This window comes from Dysidea avara, chromosome 11, assembly GCF_963678975.1.
Source record: "Dysidea avara chromosome 11, odDysAvar1.4, whole genome shotgun sequence".
NCBI lineage: Eukaryota > Metazoa > Porifera > Demospongiae > Dictyoceratida > Dysideidae > Dysidea > Dysidea avara.
Window position 1 is genome coordinate 22,498,012 of NC_089282.1, and position 26,619 is coordinate 22,524,630.

General features: G+C 37.4%; 1 protein-coding gene and 1 long non-coding RNA gene across 20 annotated transcripts in view; both read left to right on the forward strand.

The window, feature by feature from the left end:
- Positions 1–26,619, forward strand: part of LOC136238262 (uncharacterized) — a 100,823-nt gene that overhangs the window by 58,904 nt on the left and 15,300 nt on the right. The window lies entirely within an intron of this gene.
- Positions 951–26,387, forward strand: LOC136238269 (uncharacterized). 3 transcript variants are annotated; one of them, XR_010692924.1, is made up of 6 exons: positions 951–1,058; positions 5,261–5,347; positions 21,772–22,018; positions 23,062–23,135; positions 23,831–24,118; positions 26,218–26,387. It is a non-coding gene; the product is annotated as an uncharacterized lncRNA (long non-coding RNA). The 3 variants fall into 3 exon arrangements; XR_010692923.1 differs by lacking the exon at positions 951–1,058 and having other exon boundaries at positions 5,207–5,347; XR_010692922.1 differs by lacking the exons at positions 951–1,058; positions 5,261–5,347 and adding an exon at positions 18,398–19,041.

Genomic DNA, 26,619 nt, shown 5'->3' on the forward strand with positions numbered 1-26,619 from the left:
TTATGCATCAGAAAAAATGGTTTTTCATGAAAGCAGTTTATCTTCCATTCAAACCAAATGCCCATACATATTTGACCACAACATTACGAATCCACATCTGCTTGTGTTGTGCTTATTGTAAAAAATCAGTTATGGACTGGGTGATACTGCCATTTTAGCATCATGATCGATACTAAAGCCACTATTCACGATACTGAATAGTTCACAATACTTTCAAATAATTCAATCATAGCTGGTGCTACATAGTGTACCTGCAGGAAGTCTTTAAAGGTAGTACCAAACTAGCCACTACCATATGCATCCTTGTTTACAATAACAGTTATTGTAACACATGCTTTGAGGTTATGTTGTGGTGTTCACACCTCTCTGCAGGGGTAATTTGGTAACCAGGTGGGTGGGCTTAATTAGTTACAAAGATTCTTAGCCTAACAAATGGTGTTTATCTATAATGACAGTAGGGTTTTAGTTGATAAAGAAATATCACAATATCAATACTTTTAAAATATGGTAATGTATTGCTAAAACAATAATATTGCTCAGCCCTAATGGGCATATGCAAGTATTCTTGAAAAGGAGTTTCCTCTAAGCTAAATGACTTTTATATTAGAGTAGTTTATATTGCCCTACTGTTTATTTGGAGTATATTAACCTTTTTACAAAATTATTGTTCAGAATAATGCTACAAGTATTGCTCTTCCGTGAGAACTTTAGTAAAAGGTTGAAAATGTGTCCTATTTCATGACAGATTCTGGAATTCAGAAGTTCCTATTTCTCGATGTTTAAAATAGTGTGTTAAATCCAAAGGGTTTCCTAAATCCTGGGAAATTTCTCTGGGTACACCCTGACCATATGTGTTTGACAATACATTATACACAGAAACATTTTATGAAATGTATACTGAAAGTTTTGATAATACATTGATACTGTTTTTTTCATAATTTTAGTTACTGCAGATGGCAGTACCAAAAACCTGCAGAAGAATGCAATTATTGGTGGCAGTGTTGGTGGTGGTGTCACACTCTTGGTTGTGCTAATCGTGATTTGTTGTTGTTTTAGATGTAAGGATTTATGTTGTGTGCCAAAGCTAGGTTATGCTGTAGGAAATAAAATGATGAATAGGCAAAACTGTTACAACACACTGTTTTAGGTAACTTTTTCTTCCGTCAAAATATCCTGTAGTTTCTGGAATATAGTTGCTTCTAATACTGCTCTTTACCTGTAATGCTGCATGTACATAATAATAATGGGTAGAACATACAGTTGTAGCTGAAAATAAAATGAAATGGCCACTTTGCTCTTTTCAGTATAGCTAATGTGTCTGGCACCTGTTTCTATATTGATGTGATAATGTACTGCTTCACCAGTTAAATAATTAGCTATGTTACAAAAGAGTGCAAGAAAAAATAAACATTTTACATTTCAGTGGAGATCATAGGAATAAAAATCAATGAAACAAAGTAGATAGTCTAGTACACCTGCAGCTATACTAGCTAGTGGACATCTAATCCCTACTTCAGTCATCAGTATCTGCTACCATCAGTATCTTGTTGCATAAATTTTTTTTGTCCAAACTTGCTAGTTATTTCAGAGGGGGTCATTTCAACGGTAATGCATTTCTCAATGCTAAATGGACACTTCACTTCCACACAGCCTCGACATAAAGTATCAACATTGGAACATAGTACTAGACCATCTGAACTAGCACCAAGGTAAGCCTTGCTAGGCATTAAATGCAGCCCTGAGGGTCATTTCTTCACCTATACTAAGACGATCTAACATCTAATAGCACTCTGTTCATTTTCTCTACCCCAACGGATTTGGGGCGGCAGCACTGTTAGCTGTTTACCATATCCCATAATATCCTTGACTAATCGTCTTGAATCTGTTGTCTGCTTTCTGCTTCTGATTTCACCAAACCTGGAACTAGTCAGCCTTCCATTCCTTAGTGCATGCCATAACTTGCAATCACTTTGATGCTCCCTCCATCCTTTCAACTACATCAATATCCAACTTTGCTTTATCCAAGTACCATAGCACTGCTGTGTTGTAGGGTCAAACAAACTGTCGCAAGTGAGAGTAGTGGCATGCTCTCAGCTGATTCCACAGTGTTGAAGATGGCACATCTAATGCAGTAGCACTAGATTTTCAAAGCTGACCAAGCCCTATACTAGGAGCAGTTCTCTCTATTCTTTCAAGCAACTTCTGTGCAGCCTCTTCATCTAATGTCTGATGACAAGGACGGCGAGGATCAAAAGAGGTCCGTGGGATGTGCTTTTCTTCCACTCGACCATGGCTAGGCTTCACAAATACCATGTCATTCGCACAGGTAGGCGGAACCAATTTCTTGGGTGGCTGATTCTATACTTCATTGGCTGAGAAGTCTTGGACACTTCAGTTGGCAACTCGTCACTCTGTCTCAGTGCATGGTGCTCCACAAAAAACAGCAGAGCTGCCACATGATTGCATGCTTGGCCCAATCTGTGAAAAGAGAAAACATACAGTTTGTAGTATTGCTGTAGTAGGTACAGTATACGTGATTGTATACGCATATGATGTAATATTATGTAATCACATAGCTGTACGCATGCTGTTGTATCTCGTGATCATAAAATGGCGTACTCATCTTAAACACGTGGTGAACGAACACTACATCTGGTGACAAGGATGGGATCGATAGAAAACAAGGTCCAGTTTCTTACCGAGTTGTGTTAGATGACGATCGAGTGGTACGCCGTCACTTAGACTACATAAGGGCTCGGAAGTGTGTTGTTGATCAAGCAGCTAATCAGAACACTGAGACAGTTGAGGTGCTACCTTTACCAGTGTCTGAACCAGAAGATGAAGTATTAGAGTTTGCAGTTAGTACCACTTCTGATGGTACCAGTGCCCCACTGCGTCGATCAGCAAGAACTTGTCAACCTCCTTCTCGCCTAATAGAAGAGACTAGTAACTGACTAAGGGGGGAGGGGTGTAGTATTGCTGTAGTAGGTATACGTGATTGTATACGCATATGATGTAATATTATGTAATCGCATAGCTGTACGCATACTGTTGTATCTTGTGATCATAAAATGGCGTACTCATCTTAAACACGTGGTGAACGAACACTACACAGTTACATGTAATACTATGGAACTATACAATTAATGAACTAGACACTATTTATATATTTAATGGTGCTCTACATAATATAAGGATCAGGGCAATATTCTCACCCAGAGACACAAGAACACTGAACACTGTAGACCTCACCAGTTTCAGTATTCACACTGACAAACACTTCCAGTGCTTCATCACAGGTAAATGAATGGTAAACAAAAGCTTGAAAATAAAGCACTTTCAGTGCGGATTCAGGCAAGACAGGGCACTGGTACAACCACACATTCTTTACGTATCAATCATAAAAATACTTATAGGCCTTCAGGGACTTGAAGGCTCTCAGAGAATCCATGTCAAATGTCTTATCACGACCATAAAACACCTCTTTAATAAGGTCTTAGTCCAGTGAGTGACACTAGCCTAGAGAATGGTGGCAATAAACTCAAGATCCTCTTCACTTCATCTGTCAAGTATGACAGAGCAATGGGAGTTGTATCATTGCTTCTGCTTGGCTGTATTGCTCCAATTCGTGCCATTCCTAATAATCTTTCAGTTGTCACTCTTCTGCACCGCACCAGTTAACCGTACTCCCAAATGCTTTGCAGACAGATTTCTCAAGTTCTCCACCTTCATCGAGCCTAGTAACCGTTTCAACGAGTCGATTTCATCGTCTGTCAAGTATTGTCCTCGAAACAGCAAAGATTCCACTTCACTATTCATTGTACTGATTCCCGGAGATATCCTGAACACATCATAGCACCAGCCCAGCTGAGCCAGTCATTTGCCTACCGTGATACGTATTATAGGGGCGGATCCAGAGTTTGGAAAGAGGGGGGGCATCTTGCTGAAAAAAGTTGAAGAGCTAAAAAAAAAAAAAAAAAGGTTACAACAATAATAGCTAGTTATGCCAAATATATTCTATCACGTATGTAAAATAAAATCCTTATTTATAGGTTCATAGGTAAGCTACACTGCCTCATGAACATTGTTACTGCTTTAGTAGAGTAATTGACTGCTCTATTAGAGTATCTCGATCTTGTATGCAATTTCTTGGGGGGTGGGGGGGGGCATTTGCCCCAAATGCCCCATCCTGGATCCGCCATTGGATTATAAAAATTATACGGTTTCTCCATGTTAAGTGGAAGTTCCAGTTGGGACTTTGCAGGTGGTTGCAAAATGGGTTAAACATCAGCAACACGATAATTATTTTAGAGGCGCTTAGTATGCAAGAAGTTCTGGGTCACAGTTTGACAGTTGGTTTTAACTTTGGTTTCAGGTGAGTTTGCAGTAAATGGTGGTAATATGTACAGTGCTTGAATCATAAATTGATTCTGATCTGACACAAAATTTAAGTATTTAGCCAGTGCTAATTTTTATTTGTATGATCCCTACTATTACTTTTTCTTACACTTGTAAGTATATGTTTTGATTCAATGACAATTACTAGCAAAACTTCTACTCAGACTTCTCTACAGAGATCTTGCCAGAAGCACAGCTGCACTATAAAAGATGTAACTTATCTTGTTTCTTAGCTATCTCACATCAATAAACTTTAGTTCGACCGCACCTAGAGTATTGTGCCCCAATCTGGAGCCCTCATTTAGCAAAGGACATTGACGTACTAGATAAGGTTCAAAGAAGGGCTACTAAGCTGATACCATCTATCTCTACACTATCTTATGAAGGTAGACTTCAAGAACTAGATTTGCACTCACTTTTTTGTAGACGACAAAGAGGAGATCTAATTGAAGTGTTTAAGATACTAAACTCATACTATCAAATTGACCCAAAAGATATCTTTACATTACAACAAGACAGTGTTACCAGGGGCCATCCAATGAAACTTTTTAAACAAAGAATTTGCAGAAGCATTGGTCAACACTTTTTCAACTTTAGAATAATCCAACAATGGAATGACTTATCTGACGAAGTAGTTCTGGCAAAAACAATATCTTCTTTCAAACACTCACTAGACCAATATTGGAGAGAAACTGGACATGGACATTGTCAAAGGCCTTTGGCCTATTAATCAATTTTGTATTTTAATTGTCCATTAAATAATAATAATAATAATATAAGCGTAAATTAAACAACTACCTGTGTTGATAACGCATCATTTTGCATTCATGAATTACATTTTATTGAATTGCTTGACATACAGGCAAAGGAAAATGTTGTACAAAGAATAATAGGGATGGCTATAACCCATTACTAACAATTAATGGAAATTAGGATGACCATATTCAAGGTACTGTAATTACATTTATTTTGTAAACACCTGTGAATGTCAAGCCCTACCCCCATCCCAGGGGTCCCCATATGCCTACTGGGAATTTGGCATCTATAACTTGCCCCATCCCTTGGGCATATTTGATGGTGACAGTTTGCTGAATCAAAAATTATTTTAATAAGTAAATTAAATGCCCTATTACACCCTGCCCCCTTCTTCAAGGTAGTTGAGCTTCAGTACTAAAGAATTAAACATTGGACTTTGTCAAATCCTCCGTATTGCACCACGCTACCAGGGATGGGGGGCATGACATTGATAGGTGCATTAGTGTGACACTAGTTACACCTCATACTACTTATCTGTAAAATTATGCTCCTTTGTTATTGCTATATACCATACTTGAGTTATCATATGGTATTGTAGTACTTTATAGTAGGGATCATGCAGAACTGGGCTTTCTAGCCAAAAGTAACAACACCCTAAAACCATCCTCAATTTCTCATGGTATTGGTTACTCACAGCAAAGCCCAAAAATGTCTTCAGACCAACCCCAAACCATTCCAAAAAGTATCTATGGAATTCTAAAATTTTTCTATCAAACATAGTTTTATTGATGCCAGCAAGCATAACTCAACAATGGATATAGCTAGAGGCTTGATTTTTCACTGTTCAACATTGCTTCATCCCGAGATGTGCCTTTCACCATCCGTAATATTTGCAATACATGCACCATGGACTTTCCTTTGTTCCCCAGTTCTTTTCACTGACAACGCAAGGTGTTCATTTATTTGCTATAGCACATTAGTGGCTTCCTGGTAATAATTTATTTAGTATGTGCTGCTCGACTTTCTGTGCTGGCTTGAGTTAGAATTATTATGACAGCAAATTACTGTAACACAAAAAGAAGTGAATATATCCATACTGTGTTGTGGAGTTTCTGTAATTGAAATGCACAGTAGGGATATTCACTTCTTTTTGTGTTACAGTAATTTGCTGTCATAATAATACTAACTCAAGCTTGTTTCAGTACTTTTTATTGGTGCACTGTATTCTAGTTGATCCCTACTCTAGTTTAAAACTCTAGTCTACTTGTTTGTGTTCTTTTTATCCGTACTGTATAGTAAGGACCACAAAGGAGTGGGTGTGGCCCATGAAAAACATCACCCAAAAACCAGCCTCATTTTCCCCGAGTTTTAAAATCATTAAAGGGAATTTTCTACTGAGTAACGTACTGACTAACTGACTGACTGATGCCTTCAGACAAGCGTAAGTTGATAACAGCTAAAGCTATGGGCTTGACTCAATGTCGCCTCGACCCGAGAGGTACCTTTGGCATGTCACAGAACGTATAATACATTCTTCATGGACTTATCAGTGTCCCCCTTTGTGTCCCATTCATCTTTGCTGACAGTGAAAAGTGTCGATTTGGCAGTAGCACGTGATAGCTTCCCTTCATAACAGAAATCGTCCGTATTTTTCATAGCGGCTACTTTTTTTGTAGAGGTACTTTTCAAACAGTTCTTGATTCACACTGCTGTGTAATAGGTTGAGCACAGCTGACAAAGAAATGTACTGGATCAGGGGTGGTGAAGCAGGCGAAAGAGTGAGGAGACCAGGCCAGCTGTAAGCTAAAGACCAGAAAAGGGTAATTACCTGCTCACAATAGCTGCCCTCCACCAACTATATCCCCTTCTTTATAGCTACACATACATAGCTAAGTAGCTTGCTACACCATTTCTCTGAATACTGTGACTGCTGTATTAAAGTATCTAGATATTGACTGTTCTGTTAGAATGTCTCGGTCTTTTTTTGCCGACTTTGTCTCATAAAAGTGAAGGGGGGGGGGACACGGTCCCTATCTCCATCACCTATGCAATGGACCACGAAAGAAATGGCACCGCATGCCCAGCTATATCAATTATCATCTAAAAAGTGAAGTATCCATTATGCTTTGTTGTCAGCTATTTTAGAATCGTTACACAGCATTAAGAATCAAGAACTGTTTGAAAAGCACCCCTACAATCCCCCGCAATCCACCAAAATAAAGAAATGGGTGCACCCCAGTTATATAAATTATTATCATCTGAAAAGTGAAGTATATGTGTGGGTTCACCAGTCATGATAAGTGTTATTTATAAAGAAGTTAACAAAAAACAGTACACAAAAATTTGGAATTTTCAGCTAGAGTAGGACCATAGCACATTGATAAAAGTACTGAAACAAGCTGGAGTAGTGCATGATATTAAAATAATGAGTATTATATCCCTACTGTGCATTTCAGTTATGGTATCTTAAATGCATAGTAGGGATATAACACTTGTTTTTCTGTGATTTAATGTAATGCACTAATCCAGCTTATTTCAGTACTTTTATCGATGTGCTATGGTCTCTACTCTAGTTGAAAATTCCAAAATGTTTTGTGTACTTGTAGAACTGGTGATCAATCATTTGTTTCATAAAGGTGAATTGATGTAGGTATGGGAAGTCAATCAAAGAAGATGCCATCAATTTTTTCGTTGAACATAAACTGTAATTTTGCACATAGATTGGTGTACTGATATTCTACAACAATTGATTTAATGGATTGATTTATACATCTTATAGTTTAAAACAAGTGTACAGGAAATAAATAAGGGACCTAGACGCAGGGGTACGAAGAAGGCATACATACACAAAAAGAAACACACATACATCAATTATCAGTTAAATTAATTTGTTTAATAGATCTGACAGATCCCACAGTTCTGAGGAATGAGCATTGAAAATTCTGTATGAGCAGGATATTGCATTTCTGGCAGTTTGATCTAACAATGGCTAAATAGCTCTGGATGGTAACTTGTATAAACAAGATACATTGATCAGTGTTGCAGGTGTAAAGTGCCCTAAGCAACCAATTTCCATTGTTACAAGCTGTGTTCATAGAATGAAATACCTTAGTAGAAAGAGCTTACACAATAAAGCAGTGCGTAATGATAAAATGTTGACAAAACTAGGTGAAGTTCTGGTACAGTAGTGGTGTTGAATGCCAAACTAGATATTTGGATTTAACAATAAGCAGTGATCCTTAAGATATTGTTTATGAATTGCTAATAAAGTTCTGTATTGAACGGTAGATTCAAATGGTAGCCATCCAAGTCTGGAATGATGTCATGTTTTTGCAAACCATACACAACATGGATAGCTCTATTGTGAAGACGGTGCAACCGACTACTCAAATGCTGACTCAGTGGAGGACCCCAAACAGGCAGGACATAATTCAACCAAGGAATCCGCCAGCATCTGTAAAATGTATACTGGAAGCTCCTTCTGATGACAGCTAATTAAGCACAGATAGTAAGCCATTTACTTGCAAATTTTGGCAACCTGAAATTTCCATGTAAGTTTGTGATCAATAAGCCCCCCAAATATTTCTGTTGAGTGACAGCCTTCAAAGAAACACCATCCAAAAATACTGCAGCAACATCAGCAGCACACTCTCGTCCACATACTCCAAACCACATAACACTAGACTTAGCTATGTGGAACTTCATTTTGCTGCTTGTAATCCACCTCGATAACTGAGTTAAATCATCGATTCACATAAAATACTCTGGACATGCTCATAACTATCACCACAACAGATAAGACAAGTACCATCAGCAAATTTTAACAACATTCCATGGCATACCTGGAGGGGCATAGTGTTAACATAAACAGTGGCCTTAGAGCACTACCCTGTGGTATACCCCCCAGGACTGGACTCCACTGAGAGAAAGAGCCACCACTCCTGACTTGTTGAATGCAATCACTGAGACAACTAGCAAACCACCACAAAGAAGTACCACAAGCACCCAAACTGTAACAAGATCACATGATCCTGGGAATCGAAGGCCTTTCGTAAGTCAAAGAAAGCAGCACAAACTACTGCCCCACTATTCAAAGAATTAACAATCACACCAATAGCTTGCATCAAAATCTGCTCCAAAGAGTGGCCACATCGATGTTTATCCTGATGATCATGAAGCAGTTGACGTTCTTCCAAATAAGTAGACAATTGATTAGCAATAATTTTTCTAACACTTTAGCCAATATGGGCACTACAGATATTGGATGGAAGTTGGTGGGATCAATATCATCACTTCCCTTATGTTTCTTCCAAGCAGATGGTACAACTCCAGACTGAAGTGACTTATTATAATAATAGCTGTTAAGGGCTCAGCTATCTCTACAGCTACCTCCCTTAGAAATTGTGCAGAAAAACCATTGGATTCGGTAGACTTATGAACATCCAAATGTTGTAATTGTGTAACTATATCAAAAACTTCAATTGGACAAAAACAAAACTTAGCAGCATCAGTATCAAAGTCAGGTGGTAAAGTCCAACTATCAGCTGGTTGATAGGTTTCAGAAATAGCAACACTTCTAAAATGCTCATTAAGAATATCCAACGAAACATTCTTGCTTTCAACAGAATTGTGAGAGGCTCTTCGCCCAATAACATGATTAATCTCCGGCCATAATCGAGAAGCAAGTTGTGGTGACTTGCGTGATTGCTTTAGTAATGAGCTAAGACAAACCAATTTTGCTTGACGGATAGAAGACTTCAACTGATTTTTACTTTTCTTTTAACTATATACTAAGGGTCCTTTGTGTGTTCTGCCTTACACTTAGTTTTATCTATTGCCTTAATGGCACATAAAATTTCAGGAGTCATCCATGGAGTATGACACTTGGAGTGTTTACAAGAAACCCTTTTCAGTGGTACATAAGAATCTAGAAGTACACTGTAATCAAGAAGACCACAAAAATAGTCCCACATATCGTCAGTGTTATCAAAGGAACCATAACCATCCATGGAGCCATAGAGAGGCAACCTCTGATACTTTTCCAACAGCAATTCCAAAATGGACAAATCCATCAAAATTCAGGCACAGGACACCAAACAATAATGTCAAAATCTACTATTTGTACATGATGGTCACTTAATCATTTCCATTTCTTCAATAAAACCGCCTTAATACACCTATGCACAAGTAACTGCTGGGTAAAAACTAAACATTGGTTGAATTGCTAATCCATGGTAGGGTCCGCAATCCGAAAAATCAACTTTCACAAATCAATCCCCCTACCATTGTGGGATGTTCATTGTAGTGTCCCATTGCTAGATCCACCATGAAACCGGAGGCACGATTGTTGTCTTCACAGAACTATCGATTTTAGTATTTCGTGAGATGCAAAAATTATTTTTTAAATTTCGTGCTCCACACAAACAACAGGATAGAACCTGCTGCTTAGCTAGATATTATCTAGAGTTAATGTAGTTAAAAAGTACGCACAGTAATAAGCAAATGATTCACTGGATTACCGGCACAGAGTTGCTTTCTCTCAAAAAGCAGAAAACAAAATACGAATTTTCAAATTCAAACTGCCCTACCAGCCAAGATAAGAAAAGCCAACTCTTCCTCATAGTGATGTGATAAGGTTGGATGCATAGTCTGTCTATGCTGTTAGTCTGGAAAGGATCTGAGACTTCTCACCATCTGGGTGAAGAACGTCAAAATTTTCGTGCATCATTTCAAGGGATTCTCTCAATGGTACCAAGGTGCTTTCCAGTACTTCTGATGCCACACTGGTCACTTAATTTTGTTTAGAATGATGATAAAAGATGGTTCAAAACGTTTGGTAGTAGTGGTAGTTGGTATTTCTGTGATTTCATATGATGCAGTATACCAGCAGCTCACCAGGAGCTCCACCCAGCTCGAATAAAAAGATGAAAGATTTTGTGCATTTTCCGGTTTGTTTTGGGATGTTTTGCAGCATAATGGTGATGTAGGGTGATGTAGGGTGATCTAGTGAAGATTTGAAGCTGCTGTGGAGCGTGAGAGGTGAAGTCAATTTTGGACGATTTTGCTGCCTCCCTTGATGCATAGCTTAGAGCGAGACGTGGAAGCTGTGGATGAAGCAATAATTGACAACCGCTATTATCAGACGTTCAGGGACATCTTTTGCCATAGTTTTAGTCTATAATTGATGATTGTTGAGGCTGCAGAAGCGCTGGAAATGGCTAGAAAGCGCGACACAATTCTTTGATGTTGCAGAAAATTTTGACGCTCGTCACCCAGATGGTGAGAAGTCTCAGATCTTTTCCAAACTAACAGCATAGACGGACTATGCACCCAACCGTATCGAAACACTATGAGGAATAGTTGGCTTCTCTTGCCCTGGGTGGTAGGGCAGTTTGAATTCGAAACTTCGTATTTCTTTGTCTGTTTTTTCAAAGAAAGCAACCCTGTGCCGGGCACCCAGCAAATCATTTACTTATTTCTGTGCGTAGTTTTCAACTACAACAACTCTGGATACGATGTGGCTAAGTAGCAAGTTTCATCCGGTCCTTTGTGTGGAGCACGAAATTTTAAAAATAAATCTTGCATCTTGTGAGATACTGAAAATGATATTTCTGTGAAGACAACAATCGTGCCTCCGGTTTCATGGTGGATCAAGCAATGGGATACTACAATGAACATCCCACAATGGTAGGGGGATTGATTTGTAGAAGTTGATTTTTCGGATTGCGGACCCTATCCATGGTGAACATTGTAAACCAAATTCCAACACTGTAGACTAATCCAAACGGACGTTATGGCTGCGAATGTAAGCACCTTAGTTTATTTTTTAGTATAGCCACTGTACAAATCGATTTCCTTGCTCTTCCTACTGTCTATCGCTGTTACTGTGTAATTCCAAAACTACTCACCATAATTGACTGAAAATTTGGTGAACCATTCATTGAACAATGCAAGTAATGCTGAGAAAATAAAAAGAAATTTGGAAGCTGTATGAACTAGACGAGTTTTCGTCGAGATGGTCGCACGTTGAGATGGTCACATATAGCCATGAATAAATAAATAAATAAATAGTGAATATAATTTAAACCAAAATAGCCAAGTTGTAAAAAAAGGGTGCAGCCCCTCAAAAGCTCAAGGTGAAGGAATTGTGAAATCTGAAATGGCAGCCAAGAAATGGCTGTGATGGTAGGTTAATGGAAAAAAATTTAACAACTTCAGGTGAATTTACGGTACCTCCTCTGACAGGATGTGACATCAAATTCACCTGAATTGTCATTATTAAAATTTTTACCATTAATCTACCATCACAGACATTTCTTGGCCACCACTTTTGATTTCACAACCTTTTCATCCTGGATTTTTTGGGGGCCGCACTCTTTTTTACAGCTTGGCTGTTGTTGGTTTAGATATCGCTTCAATCCTTTTGTATTACAAGCCACAAAACCAGCCATAAACTGGCTTTGATGCTTCTTTGTAATTTGTTTTCTTTTCTTTACTACAGGAGTCATTGAACTTTACTACAGGAATTATTGAACAAAGGAAACAATCATAATAATACTATTGTGTGTATAGCTTTTTTGTCTGATTAAATATTTGCATATTAAACAACTGAATTGTCTCATTAAGGTGCTGGAGCAGACCATCATGAAAATTACCAATATCATCAAACAAACTAGATGGAAATGAATTCCACCACTATGTAGCTTGGTGTCGAAAGTAACACTGACTAATGTTCTTCTTGTAACGAAAAATGTCTGAAAACTATTGTGAGCACCTAGTTCTGTATAAATGTTTATGACCAAAGTGTATTGGTGGCTGCAGCGAAATAACCTCACCAAGATAATGGCCAAACATCGAAAGAATAGTTTAGTACTGTACAAACTTTAACATGGAAAGCCATCCAAAGTTTGCTCTGTGCTGTGATACATGGTCATACTTCTGCAAACCACAATTTAGACGCACAGCTCTATTTTGCATACACTGTAAACAAGAGGTCCCCGTACAGGCAATGCATAAGTGTATCATGAAAAAACCTTGCATTCTCACCAAATATTTAACATGTATATTGATTAACATCAGATTGTAAGACATGTTTCCCCAAATCTTTGAAACATGTGAGGACCAATTCAGCTAGGGACCCGCCGATTATGCTCATTATTTTACCTATTATGCTATGCTGCACTGCTCAAAAATTTACCTATTATGCTTAAATGAATGCTCAATATTTACCTATTATGCTCAAATTATACTCAATATTTTTACCTCAGTTCCCATGTTTTTCTAATAACTTTGCACTTTATGGAAAAGCAGTAAGTGGTTGAAGCACAGACTGTAAATCCTTGTTTGTCAAAATGCATGTCACAGAAAAGATCGATATACTCTAATAGAACAGTCAGCTACCTAATAATTTTATTAGAGTTACTGACTGTTCTATTAGAATATATCGATCTTTTTGTTGGATATGTATTTTGATAAGCAAGAATTCATACTATTACACAAATACTCTACCTATTATGCTAGCATTATGCTCAATGCTTTCAGGCACCTATTATGCTCATTATTATGCCAGCATAATCGGCCGGTCCCTAAATTCAGCCTGCTGTCAAAAGTTGCCCCCAAGTATTTCTGGTTTTCAATGACTAAATAGAAGAGTATAATCATGTAGAATAAACCACTTTACCAGAAGCCATGAAATGTTATTTGGATAATAAATTAGCTATTGCATAATAACTAGAGTACTACAAATATGTGACTGAATTTGACAAAACCCGGCTTCGACGCACAAAACTTCGTTAGGAGATATGGCGATTTTAAGTAATCATTGTGTAATAACTTCCCAGTGCCTACAGCTGTGCAAACAAAATTTGCACCAAGTATGCATCTATTTACTAGCTATCACTGAGTGGGTGTATACATTTCTGATACCCAAAATTAGCCCTGTTTTGGGCAGCTTTTCTCGAGTGGGTAATAATATCACAGGTGATAGTAATAGGATGGGAGGGTGGGGGTGGATGGTGGTCTTAATATACGGGTATAAAATGGAGTAAGAAGACGATTGGAATCCAGAGGCCAAGTTTGGGCTCTCCATAGCCCTCAAATCACTCCAAATTGACCGAGAACACTATTGGTGAGCTCTCTGTGAAGTCCCAGCTCACTACACACCATTATCACAAAGCCATGGCCATTCAATGGCGCCAATCTCCCACTCGTGGCTTTGACAGGGTCGGAAGAAAGCTGCCACAGAAACCAGACTTGCCAGTCCTGAAGGAAGTACAGTGTGGAATGTGATAGTGTATTAGGCCAGCAATCCATTTCTGGTAAAAACGTAAGTTTGATTTTGTGTGTGTGGAAGCCTTGTTATGTGAAATCCGGTCACATATGGTGGATAGATTGCCTTCTTGAAAAATGCTATTATTTGGCCTATGCTTTGCCAGAAGTCTATGAAACTAACTTCCTTAGTGTAGTCATAATGCTTGCTACACTGTGATCATTTTGATATGAAAACTAGTCATCGAATACCTGTAGTTCATCTTACAAAAATTCAACCTTTATTACCACTAACACTCACATTAGCATTACCACAGACCACACAGGATAGCAAAATCAGTGTTCTGCTCCCCCCATTAACTACATTTAAAGGAATTTAAACTTTATGAAAGTTTATTCATTTGAATGTAAGCATGAATGAACACAAGATGCAAGTCTGCAACACTGTTGTACTAGGGCCAAGAAAGTGGACTAAAGTCACCAGATGACCTTCAAATGATCAAACATGTGGGTGGCTGGGAAGCCACATAGTATAATTTTGATTAGCTGTTGATTTTATTTCTTAGTTTTCTTTCTGTTCACCTCACTTAATTCTACTTTGTAAATGCCGATTAATAAACATTTATAATTTCATAGATCTGCTAATGGAAATTATAGATTGTTCTAGAACATTCTATATATTAGAAGTCTCCAAAATGTGCACTCTACAGTAGAACCTCTCTTATCTGGGTGGTCTGGTACCAACTGCTGCCTGTATCTTGGAAATGTCTGTAACTAAGAATAAAGCTTTACAATACATTAATACTCATAACTGACACACATATCTCTGTACAGTACAACACACAGCTAGTTAGCTACAGTATACCTTTAAAACATACATTGTATACATGTACAGTACATTGTTTATTTTTGTGTACTAAAGAATGTTAATAAATTTGACTGAACTAAGTTATCACACCTTTTCTTTGCAGCTAGAGCACTCCACTGTTCAACCAGTAACAGATGAACCGGCTCAACTTCTTCTTGCAATTCCAACCACTGTAAACCAATGCTTTACAAGCTTCAGCATGGGAGATAGTTGGTTGTTGTTCACTGTCAGAATCTGATTCATTTTCTGAATCATTTTCTTCACGCCTTACCATTGCAACAATTTCATCATCTGAAAGCTTTTGATGCCCTGGATCATTAGCATCTTCAGCAAGCCATTGTTCCGGAGTTTGCCATCCATCGTTACTCTCTGAGTAGCCTAAACAATTGAACATCTCATAAAAATCTGCACTGTTGGTGTCAACATCAAATGCACTATCAGTGCTTTCACCAGTATTGGTGGAAGGAACAGTGCTGGTTGTGGTGTCACCAGTGCTGGAAGAACAAGAAGAGCCTGTAGTGGCTTCAGCAGAATTATCAATACTACTGGTAGAAGTACTGTCACTGATGGCACAACTGGAAAACAGTTGATTCCATCCTCTTTTTAAATTTTCTACAGTTATTTCATCCCATGCTTTGGCAGACCAATAAACAGTATCTTTGATAGTCAGCTACTTCAAGACATCAGGTACAGACAGTGATGACGACTGATCTTCAAGAATCAAGTGTCGTAACAAAATTTTTTGTAATGTTTCTTTAAGCCAACTAGTTTGCCTTGATCCATAGGCCATATGACAGAAGTTGTATTGGGAAGTAAAAATATTGCAATGACTTTTCCATCTTTAGATTTCAAGACTTCTTTGCTTGGATGGGCTGGTGCATTGTCTGAAAGTAATAATACTTTATACTCACTATCATTGTTTCTGCAATGCTTCTTCACATGAGGAACAAATTTGTTATGAAACCAGCTTTCAAACACAGTGGTATCTACTATCCATCCAGGCATTTGTTTGCTTGTAGTAATGAACAGGCAAACTATTCATATCCATGTGTTTAAAACACCGTGGCTTTTAGTATTTGTGGACAAATGCCAATAGCAACTTACATGTTCCTGATGCATTAGCACAGGCCAACAATATTACTCTATCTTTAGATTGCTTGAAATTCTTAGCTTGCTTCTCTCCACAGGCTACTAGAGACATTGAAGGCATTAGCCTCCACCACAATCCAGTTTCATCTGCTTTAAAACTTGCTCTTTACTATAGCCTTTCTTTTCCACGACTTCCTTGAGAATAGAGTGAAAAGGTTTCACAGCAGTCGTATCAGCTGACAGTATTTTACCTTGAAGTGAAAGCACTCTGATACCATGACACCAGTGTTGGGAGTAACACGTTACTTATGTAACGCTTTATGTAATATTATTACTTTTGTGGTAGCAAAGTAATATTATAACGAAATACGCTATAAAAACAAGTAATATAACTCAAGTTACTTTACTTACAAATGTAACGCGTTACCTAAGTAATATAGTTACTGTAACGAATCTAATATTATGTAATATTAATACTACAAGTAACAAAGTTACTAATCTCGTGAGTTATCCACTGAGTAATTCCTAGCCACAATGAAGTAACGAAGCCTACTGAATGAAGCTTATTCACCAGCTTGTTACTTATAACCAAGATTTGCACATTGTCCAACAACACAATCATGTCACATGATAAGGTGGTAGTTTTACACGTGACAACTTAAGGCTGTGGACACAAAGTAATATAGTTATGTAATCATTAAGTACGCTAGTACTTAATGGTAGGGATCGTCAAGGTTCACGATTTCCCGCCAAAAATTACGCACCAAAAGCAGACTTGCAAAACCATCTCGGCGATTCAGCAGTATTGTATTACAAAAGTGAAGCACGATTTCGCCTTCAAAACGACACGAAATGCATCCTACTGACGAGTTTCCACGAATTTTAAAAAAAATTCTATCTGATCGAATTTTCTAGTGACTGACTCCCTAACTGATGCCTTCAGCCAGGCCTAGCCAGGGGCGGATCCAGGGGGGGGGGGCTTTGGGGGCTGAAGCCCCCCCCTTCATATTTAGGCTTTACTTGATCAATATGCTGAGTATTATAATGAAATTTTGTCTTAGCATAATTATATGATCACTAATAATACAAATACTCAGAAAATTACCTTATAAACATCTTTCCAAGGTATTATCAGTGGATTTATGCTAAAGTTTATGTAACAAGGACCCGGATCAGCATTGGAGGTGTACAAGATCGAGATACTCTAATAGAGCAGTCAGCTAACTACTCTAATAGAACATTCACTGGAAACATGTAGTTGGTTATGTTATGAAATTTTTCCAAATCTGCCAGCACCTATACATACAATGAAGTGCATTGGTCTGTTTAAAGGGCTTCTTTCATCTACTAGTGTAGTTAATATGTTTGGCAATACTTAATTCAAGTACACAATTTCCATTGAAAATGCTCTCAGATTTAATCTTGTATTGTTCAAATTTCAAAAATTTTCACTTTCAACATTCTTAATAATTCTAACATGCACCTATTCAGTATTGTGCAATTGTGAGAGGGGTGCATCATGTACTTGGTTGTCTGTACCTACCAAACTTTTCCATTAGCAAAATGCTTTAGAGAGCCATACCTATAATCTAAAGGCAGTATATAAAATATCTACAGGCAGAAAATATTATGAATTTTATGTGGAAATGTCTCCAAATTGCAGTATTTTAACATCTATTTTTCAAACTTTTCCTGGTGGGGCATGCCCCCAGACCCCCCTAGTTCCAGCATGTTTTGCATGCTGGGAAGTGTGCTTTGCACACCTCTACCCAACCTTGAGTTAGCCCCCCCCCTTTTACAAATCCTAGATCCGCCCCTGCTAGCGGGAAGATGGCAACAGCTACAGTCCTACTTCTTGCATGAAAACGGCTCGCTTTGCCTATAGATTAAACCTTTCCTACACCGATAGAAATGCAATCCTTGCGCTAGGGTCTTACCTTTCATCGTTCTTTAATGTCGCCATCGTCCTGGATTCACTACAGGTAGTGTTAATAACTCCACAAATGGCTTCAATGTACGGCGCCGCCCATTTCAATAAGAGTGCTCGCTAAATAGAGTAATCATAATCTTCGCGGTAAAATATTCGAATACACGTGGTTGAAAGTTCGAAGTTGATTTTGAGCAGGAAGAGCGAGCTGTTCACAATCGGGAAGCTTTGTACGTGTAAGTGAATATATTTAGCGACTTATATCTTTTGTTTCTGGCAAAGTTAACCGGCAAAATTAATATTGCTTGCGTTTGTAAACGCATTTCTTTGCTGTAAACAACGTATCTACCTCAAGTATTTGAGCGATATTAGAAATAATTCGTAGCAAAATAGCGTTAGCTAAGGGTATTGTGGTTATTATTGCTTTGTGTGTTTTCTCTGAGGCAATATTGGGTGCGGCAATGCCTTCGAAGGAAGCGGCGCGGAAGAGTAGAAAGAAGGAGAATAACAGGGCGGACTATGAAGCTCATAGAGAGTCTATACTCTCAGAGAGAAAGAACAAGTACAGCAGTGAATGCCGATCACAGCGTCATGCTAATGAGTACTACAAAAATGTAACAGCGTCGCGTGAGAAATCAGCTGAAGCCACCAAAACATCATTTAACAAAGATTTGGCAAAGTCTCGCATTGAGTCAGCGGAAAGGCAAAGGGAATACTACCATCAAGACTTGGAAAAGTAACTTTAGTGTCCTGTGTAATAGAAACTGCATGCACATAAAAGATAAGATTCATGCAATGTTTGTAAAAAGTACACAAACAAGTGGAACAAAAAATTAGGAATTTTCAATATGAGTAGGGATCAAAGTAATAAAAAGTACTGAAACAAGAGAGATTATCTACCACCTGAAGTCATGCTAGTACACACGTAATCCCTACTTCAGTTGCCAAGATTTTACTCATATTGAAAATTCCTAATTTTTTGTTCCACTTGTATTATTATAGTTATTTTATTTTATGGGTAATATGTAATTGTAACTAAATAGTTCAGTTGCAAGTAATATGTAACTAGTTACTTTAACAAAGTAACTTGCCCAACACTGCATGAAACCTACAATACTTCTGAAGCCATCCAGAACTTGCCTTGAAAGTTTGCATGCTCTTTGGGTACAGCACAGCAAAAGTTGCAACGCTTTCTCATGAATTATTGGCCCAGATACCGGGGTACCTTTTGCACATTGTTGCAAGAACCACAAATAACACACCTTGTCAAAATCATCTACGTAACAATGGCTCATGTACTAAGCAGCATCGTTTCACAAACTGCTTTGGATTAGCACGTGTTTCTTTATCTTCTCTCTATCTTTCCATATATCACTTATCATCGATTTTGCTAAGTTGAACTGTTCTGCCATTGCTCTTTGTGACTTCTCTTTCTCAAATTGCTCTATAACTTTAAGTTTCGTTTCTAGTGTAGTAACTTTACGTTTCCGCTTTCCTTCAACTGAAGACCTAGACCACATTAGTTTTAAAAACTTATCACACTTGTTTTTTTTTGTCTTAGACCTCATCCGGACAATGGAGGTGCCCAAATAAAAGAGGTCCGATTCCACTTTATTAGACAGGGGGATAGCCAGGAATTTTTTGAAGGGGGTTCAAATTTAAAGTGGAATGTCTTAATGGGAAGGCCTGGGTGCTTCCCCTAGACCATGTTTGAATGAAAATGACGCATACACAAAATGTGCCCTTAGGCAGTAACATTAAAAGGTGCTGTTTGTGCATCTAACTAGCTAAAACCTACACACTGCTGTTTATATGCAGCTTATAGAAACTATAAACCTATTGTAAAACTATCTAATATTCTCTTCCAGACAGCATACTAACAGCCAGCTTCAATTTCCTAGCACATGGAAGCCCTCCACACTCGAGTCCCTTAGTTGATAATACTTTTTTCCAACTATACATTATTCTTGGCCGGTCCTCCTGTGTCAGTAACTTCCGACTTGGCTTGCACTCCAATATGTTCGAGACAGTGTTTATTCTAGAGCTGTTGGGGGAGGGGGGGACGTTTCCCCCCCACCCCCCCCCCCCCCCCTAAAATCTCAGATTCACCCCCTAAAATTGTGAGTGACTGCTAGGTTCAGCTTGCTTTTAAAATGGCACACAAACTTTAAAATGTTCTTAGATTCAATCTCAAGAGTGTTTAATAAATTATGTAAAATTTTCTCAGGTTAAAAATTGCATATGCAACCTTAAAACGCTTTCAGGGTCAACATCAGACTATTTAAGTTTTAAAAGTCTCCTAGGGTACATACACAATGAGAGACCAAGTTTATCCAGTTTTTTAAAATGTCCTCTCAGAGAGTGTAATTTTGTAAAATATTCAAAATGGCATGCACGGCCAGCAAACATACTGCCAGGTTAAATCTCAGAAAGCCTGATTTTAAAAATATCCATAACCATGAAAATACCCTAATATTCAATTTGAAATAGCCTATAAGGTTCTTGTAAGACAACCACTTATACAGTCGGCATTATACACGCAATGATAGTCAATACAATATCTCAGTGATCTCTCACATAAATTGTTTATTCACCAGATTCAACAAATGCAGTGCACTACTAATAAAATAATTGCGTACATGAGGTGCACATGGTTGTCCTAGATATTACATCATTATGTCATCACTATGCATCATGCTCTACCAACCATAGGATTTGACTTCACCCAATCCACACAAAAATCAAAATCAACACTCATGACACAGCTTTAAATGACTAACCAGTTTCACAACTATTTCAACTGTTTTAAATGTGGACAACTATATGTAGACTTTCAGACACTTGGTCACCCCCAAAATTCCTGATTCCCCCCCAAAGGAGAAATCCTAGAATAAACACTGGTTCGAGACATCATGTGCTCACAACATGTAACAAATAAACAAACTATTCATCAGTAAATATACTAATCTTACACATGTATAACACGACCACTAAAGTTTAGCAGCTGCTACCTCGTAATATGTCTCGACCAACCATTGAACAGTCCTTCGCCATTTCACTCATGCCATTACCCCTTTCAGAGGCAGATTTTTAAAAAAAATTAAAAATCACACCAAATTTTACAGCCCTGGAGCTCTCTGGTAGCTACTTGCCCACTGGCACTCTTCTGTACTACTCTTGAGGGTCACATCACATTAATACTGAACCATTGCAAATCATATCTATTGCATCACGTGATCAATTGCACACGTAATGGGGGGTTCACCCAAACCATCCGAACCCATCTGCCTATGCCCTTGTTAGAGTATTGCAACAATATCTGGTAATAAAAGTCTTTTTTCATTTTTGTGATATAAAATCAAACTGTTGATGTGAAATGTTTATGGTAATGAGTATAGCACTGCATAATATATGGTACATACTCATACACAAGATCATGTCATCAATGCGACCTCTTATTATACAGTTCCATCAGTACCAACCAACCTGACTGCAAAGGCATTGTCACATGATCAGATTAAGATCACATGGGGACCAGTTGCTGATAACGGTACGTACGTTCCAGTGTCTCTGGCCGGTAGTGCTGATGTGAACAGCTTTGTATTGAAAGTTGCTGAGGTAGACACTGGAACACTGGCTAGTGGTGATAGACAACGTCCAGGAAATATAAGGTTTGCTTCACTAGATGGGCTTAAGGATAACACTAAATATTGGTGAGTCTGACTTGGGGAACAATGATTGGTAGTTTTATTAGATATGTGATTTGTATAATTATGATTGATATCTGTGTATGCACTTATATATTTTTCATGCATCTTTTGTGGAATTTACCAACACTGAATCAAGGTCATAGCCAGAAAATTTCTAATTGGTGGGTATACATGATTCCCTGTATACACACATGAAGCACACTCCCATTGATGAGAGGTGTTATCAAAATAATGCGTATGCACACAAGATCTACAGCTAGTTAAGCTATAGTAAATGATGCTGCATGCAAATAAACCAGCTAAACTCTATAGCTGTGTTTTTACAATATAAACTTGCAGTTGTTATACTTGCAAAGTTTTTTTAGTTTGTATAGATGCATGTGTCAAAGTCTAAATATAGACTTACTGGATTCATTCAAAATAATATATTAAGAGCAGCATACTCTGATATTGTTTGTTTTTCGTATCTACAGTATACGTGTATTAAATATGCTGTGTTCGATTGTTTGTGTATTACATTACAGTAAGTCTTGCATAGAACTAGGCTGCCATTTTGGGCAAAACTGTAACAGTTGGTGATGGTTGGGCAACTAATAATTTTAATCATAGGGAAAATGCCCATCCATGTCCTACCCTAGCTACATCTTTGACACTGATTTGAGTTATATTGAAAATTTTTGTATTAATATCATCATAATAATATGTAGTGGAGGTTGCATTGGTCACACCAACATCTCATGATCTCAAGAAAAGTTCACCCCATTCAACTCAGATATTGATACACGTATTCTAACATGAGAATTGCAAATAAATCTGCTGTATTATATAGAGCCTTTCTTTCTGCCACCCATTCCATTATGTGGCTTTTCAAAGGCTAGCTACCTTATGCACACTTCTTATGAATTCCACATAACAAAACAATTTCACAATAGCATTACCAACCATGTCTAGCTGCACAAAATCGCACATAGCATTAGCACATCATACAGTTAAGATACATTATCTTAGATTTGACATCTCATGTGTTGTTGGTGTGCATTATTTAGTATCGAAGTTGCTGCTGTCAACTGTGCAGGACAGGGAAACGCTACCACAACTACTGTGACAACTCTAACATTGGGTAAGTACGGTAGTCCAACAGCTACCTAGAAAACTTTTTATCCAACCAAGCTTTAGACACAAGAGGCTGCATTGGAATCCACAGACGTCTAAGGACTGTATCAGCTAATGATAAAACTTTAAATTATCCATTAACTCCTTAATAGGCCTGAGTCAAATATGTTCAAAACTTTGCCCAAATGCATTCACTAAATTTACACCTATTGTGCTCTTCAGGGTTCCCATTATGCTCACATTATACTCCTAGGTTAGCAACATTTCTTTATAACAGTTATCTTGGATCATTTTAATCAGTGAACGTTCTATTAGACTATTTCAGTACAAAATGACTGTTCTGTTAGAGAGTATTGATCTAAGGAGCTATGTACAATGCATTTGAGTGCTCTACTGCAGCTTGCAGTTTCCACTGACTGCTCTATTAGGGAGTATATTGATCTATTTTCATGAAATTGAGCTCCATAGTTTATTATGTTAGCATTATGCTGACATAGCACTCCAGCCTATTATGCTTTGGCATATTTGATGAAAGTCTAACTTAATGATCCTAATTACAGGGGAAATCTTGTAAAGCATATGTTTTATTATACTTTTGGCCTAGTTAGCACTAAAATAATACTGAACAATAAAAGAACTATTGTGTGTGATTGTGTGTATGTTTGTCTGAACTGAGCCATTGTAAGTAGTTTAATTTTGTAGCAATGGCATGTACTGCTGCACGTGAAAGAATAAGAAACCACTACACAAGGCTTACAAACCTTCGTATCAGTTCAATACTGACTTTGCTTTATAGCAATGGGACAATTACACTTGATGAGAAGAAAGAGATTGACAGTAAAAACTCAGATAAAGATAAGATGACAAACTTTCTTGACAACATATTAATTCCTAGCTTAAATAACAGTTTTGCACAAAAATACATTGGGTTTCTTAAAGCACTGGAAGAGGCAGATGATTTAGCTATGAACGCAATGGCTATGGAAGTTGGTATGTGCTTGTTAATCTGTAGTATTGTACATGACAGACTCATAACTGCTGTATTCTTATTAAATTTACTGCAGTAGACAGCACTGATATTGTTAATTAATCATCATAGTATCTGGCTTATATCCTGCAATGTTATCATTGGAAATCTAATGCTCTAGCTGTCTGTTATGCAGTAATTGTTTGCTAAAATACCATAATACATACATGGCACACATGTACACACGCAAACACACACACATGTGCATATATATTATATGTGTATGCATTTGTATGACTTCTATACAAAAGCTCCTTTTCAAGATGCATGGTAGTGTGTTGTGTGTATATTGACAGGAAGAAAAAAAACACAATTTTCACACCTGCGTGGCTTCATGGCCCCTTCTCCAAAGCACACCATTTTTGTATTATAGTTGTCCACCATGCAGGCAGGATAGGTCACAAAGCAAATTTGATTAATTTCACACCAGACATTCATTCAACATTTCATTTTTTTCTTAGGCTTTAAGGGGTCTACATGCAGGACTTAGATTTCTTTATGCACACTTTGTAAAAATCGTTATAAAATACCAACATGCAAATCGATTGTTTTGAACTTTGGCACAATTAAAGAGCATATATAAAGGTGAATTCACGCATTACGTTTCCTGTGAATCTGATAAAAATTCCATGGTGTTACAAATGTTTATTCACGTAATAAAGATCAAACTTTTGTCACGGTTACAGGGTAAATCGCATGTGAGACTGAATAACTTGAAATTTCTGTGTAGATAGGCTGATCAATGTAGCAGTGCCTTTTGATGACAATTACAGAGTTATAAAGTAAAAACCATTAAACCAAACAAGCATTAAGTCAAGGAGTTGAGATACTTTAATAGAGCAGTACATGGTTTGGTTTGGTTTGAACCAGTGACCTCCACACCTAACACCTACATCCTTAATCACTGAGCCACTACAATCTTGGCTGTTCACCTCACTTAATTTCTACTTTATAAATGAAAATCTCTAGCTGATTTAAATCTGTTTATTAGTAAATATTTATACTACTTATATCATTAAAGTTAGGTGAAATGGATCTCAACAGACATCTTGAGCAGGGACATAGGAAATGTAACTCTTGCATATACATTACATTTCCTATGTTCCTATTGTCTAGATCCATTCCACCTAACTTTAGTGATATAAGTAGTAACTTAAGCTATTGGTATCATAAATTGCAATTTGTTGTAATTTCAATTATTTCATGTACATGTGAATTTTGTACAGTTTTCCCACAGGCCTGACCTTTAATGCAGACTTGTCTGTGTTAAAAAAACCTATTAAATTAATAATTTCGCAGATCTACCAATTGAAATTCTAGGTTGTTCTAGAACATTCTATATGTGTTCTATTAAAAGTTTTCAAAAAAATGGACTCTATTAGAGTAATACTTACAAGTATAGTATTAATAACAAATCTTCACAAAAAATAGGTACGTAGTATACACAATATGTATAATAATTCTGTCTTCAATGATCATCATTGTGTGTGTATATAGATAAAAAGAAATATATGTAAAAAAATAACTCAAAGGCAGCCTATAGGCTGGTTTTGAGGCCTTATATAGTACAAAGAAGTGAAATTCACACAAGACAGCCATGCTGTGAAAAAGGGTGTGGTCTTCAAAAGCCTGGGTGAAAAAGTTGTGAAATCAAAGGTGACAGCCATATATGTGACTGGATTTGCGAAAAGGGGTCTTCCACACATCCAATTCTGTAAACTTGGGAGACCATAACCTAGTTACCAAGTGACATATTACCCAGAAATCTTCACCAACTATTTAGCTATGTTGGTGCTAACGTCTGACCATATTTCAAGTCAATAGTGTTTTCCAATCTGAAGTTATGAAATGTCAAAGTTGGCAAATTGGATGTGTGTGGAAGACCCCTTTTCACAAATCCAGTCACATATGCTGTTATTAATATTTATTAGCGTTAACATCATTGCATTGGCTGCCACACAATCTTTTTCATCCAGACTTTTGAAGGCTGCACTCTTTTTCACAACTTGGCTGTTTTTGTGTGGATATTATGAACAAATATACATATTTTTTTGTTTCTCAGGTCCATCAAGTTGAAGTGAATGATTTTTCCACTCAACAATTAGAGATAGCTATTATTATAATTACTATTATAGATACACATTTAACTGTTTTTATAACTCTATCTATACACGAGTCTGCTATAATTGATAATGTAATTGTATGTATCTGTTTGTATTTTATATGTCATGACCTGATTTAAATCTATAAAACTGGTTGACCAGTTTTAAAATGGGTCAGTATAAACATAAGAGTTACTATCAGTCTGCAGAACAATGCAAAACAGAGTGAAAGGTTCTCATCAAAACTTTAATACCTGCTGCTGATGTCAGTTTGAATCTTGGACACTTCTCTATTTTAGAAGTTTGTGGTCTTCCTATGTAGCTATACATATAGCCAGGAGCTTATTAGCACAAAAGGTGTG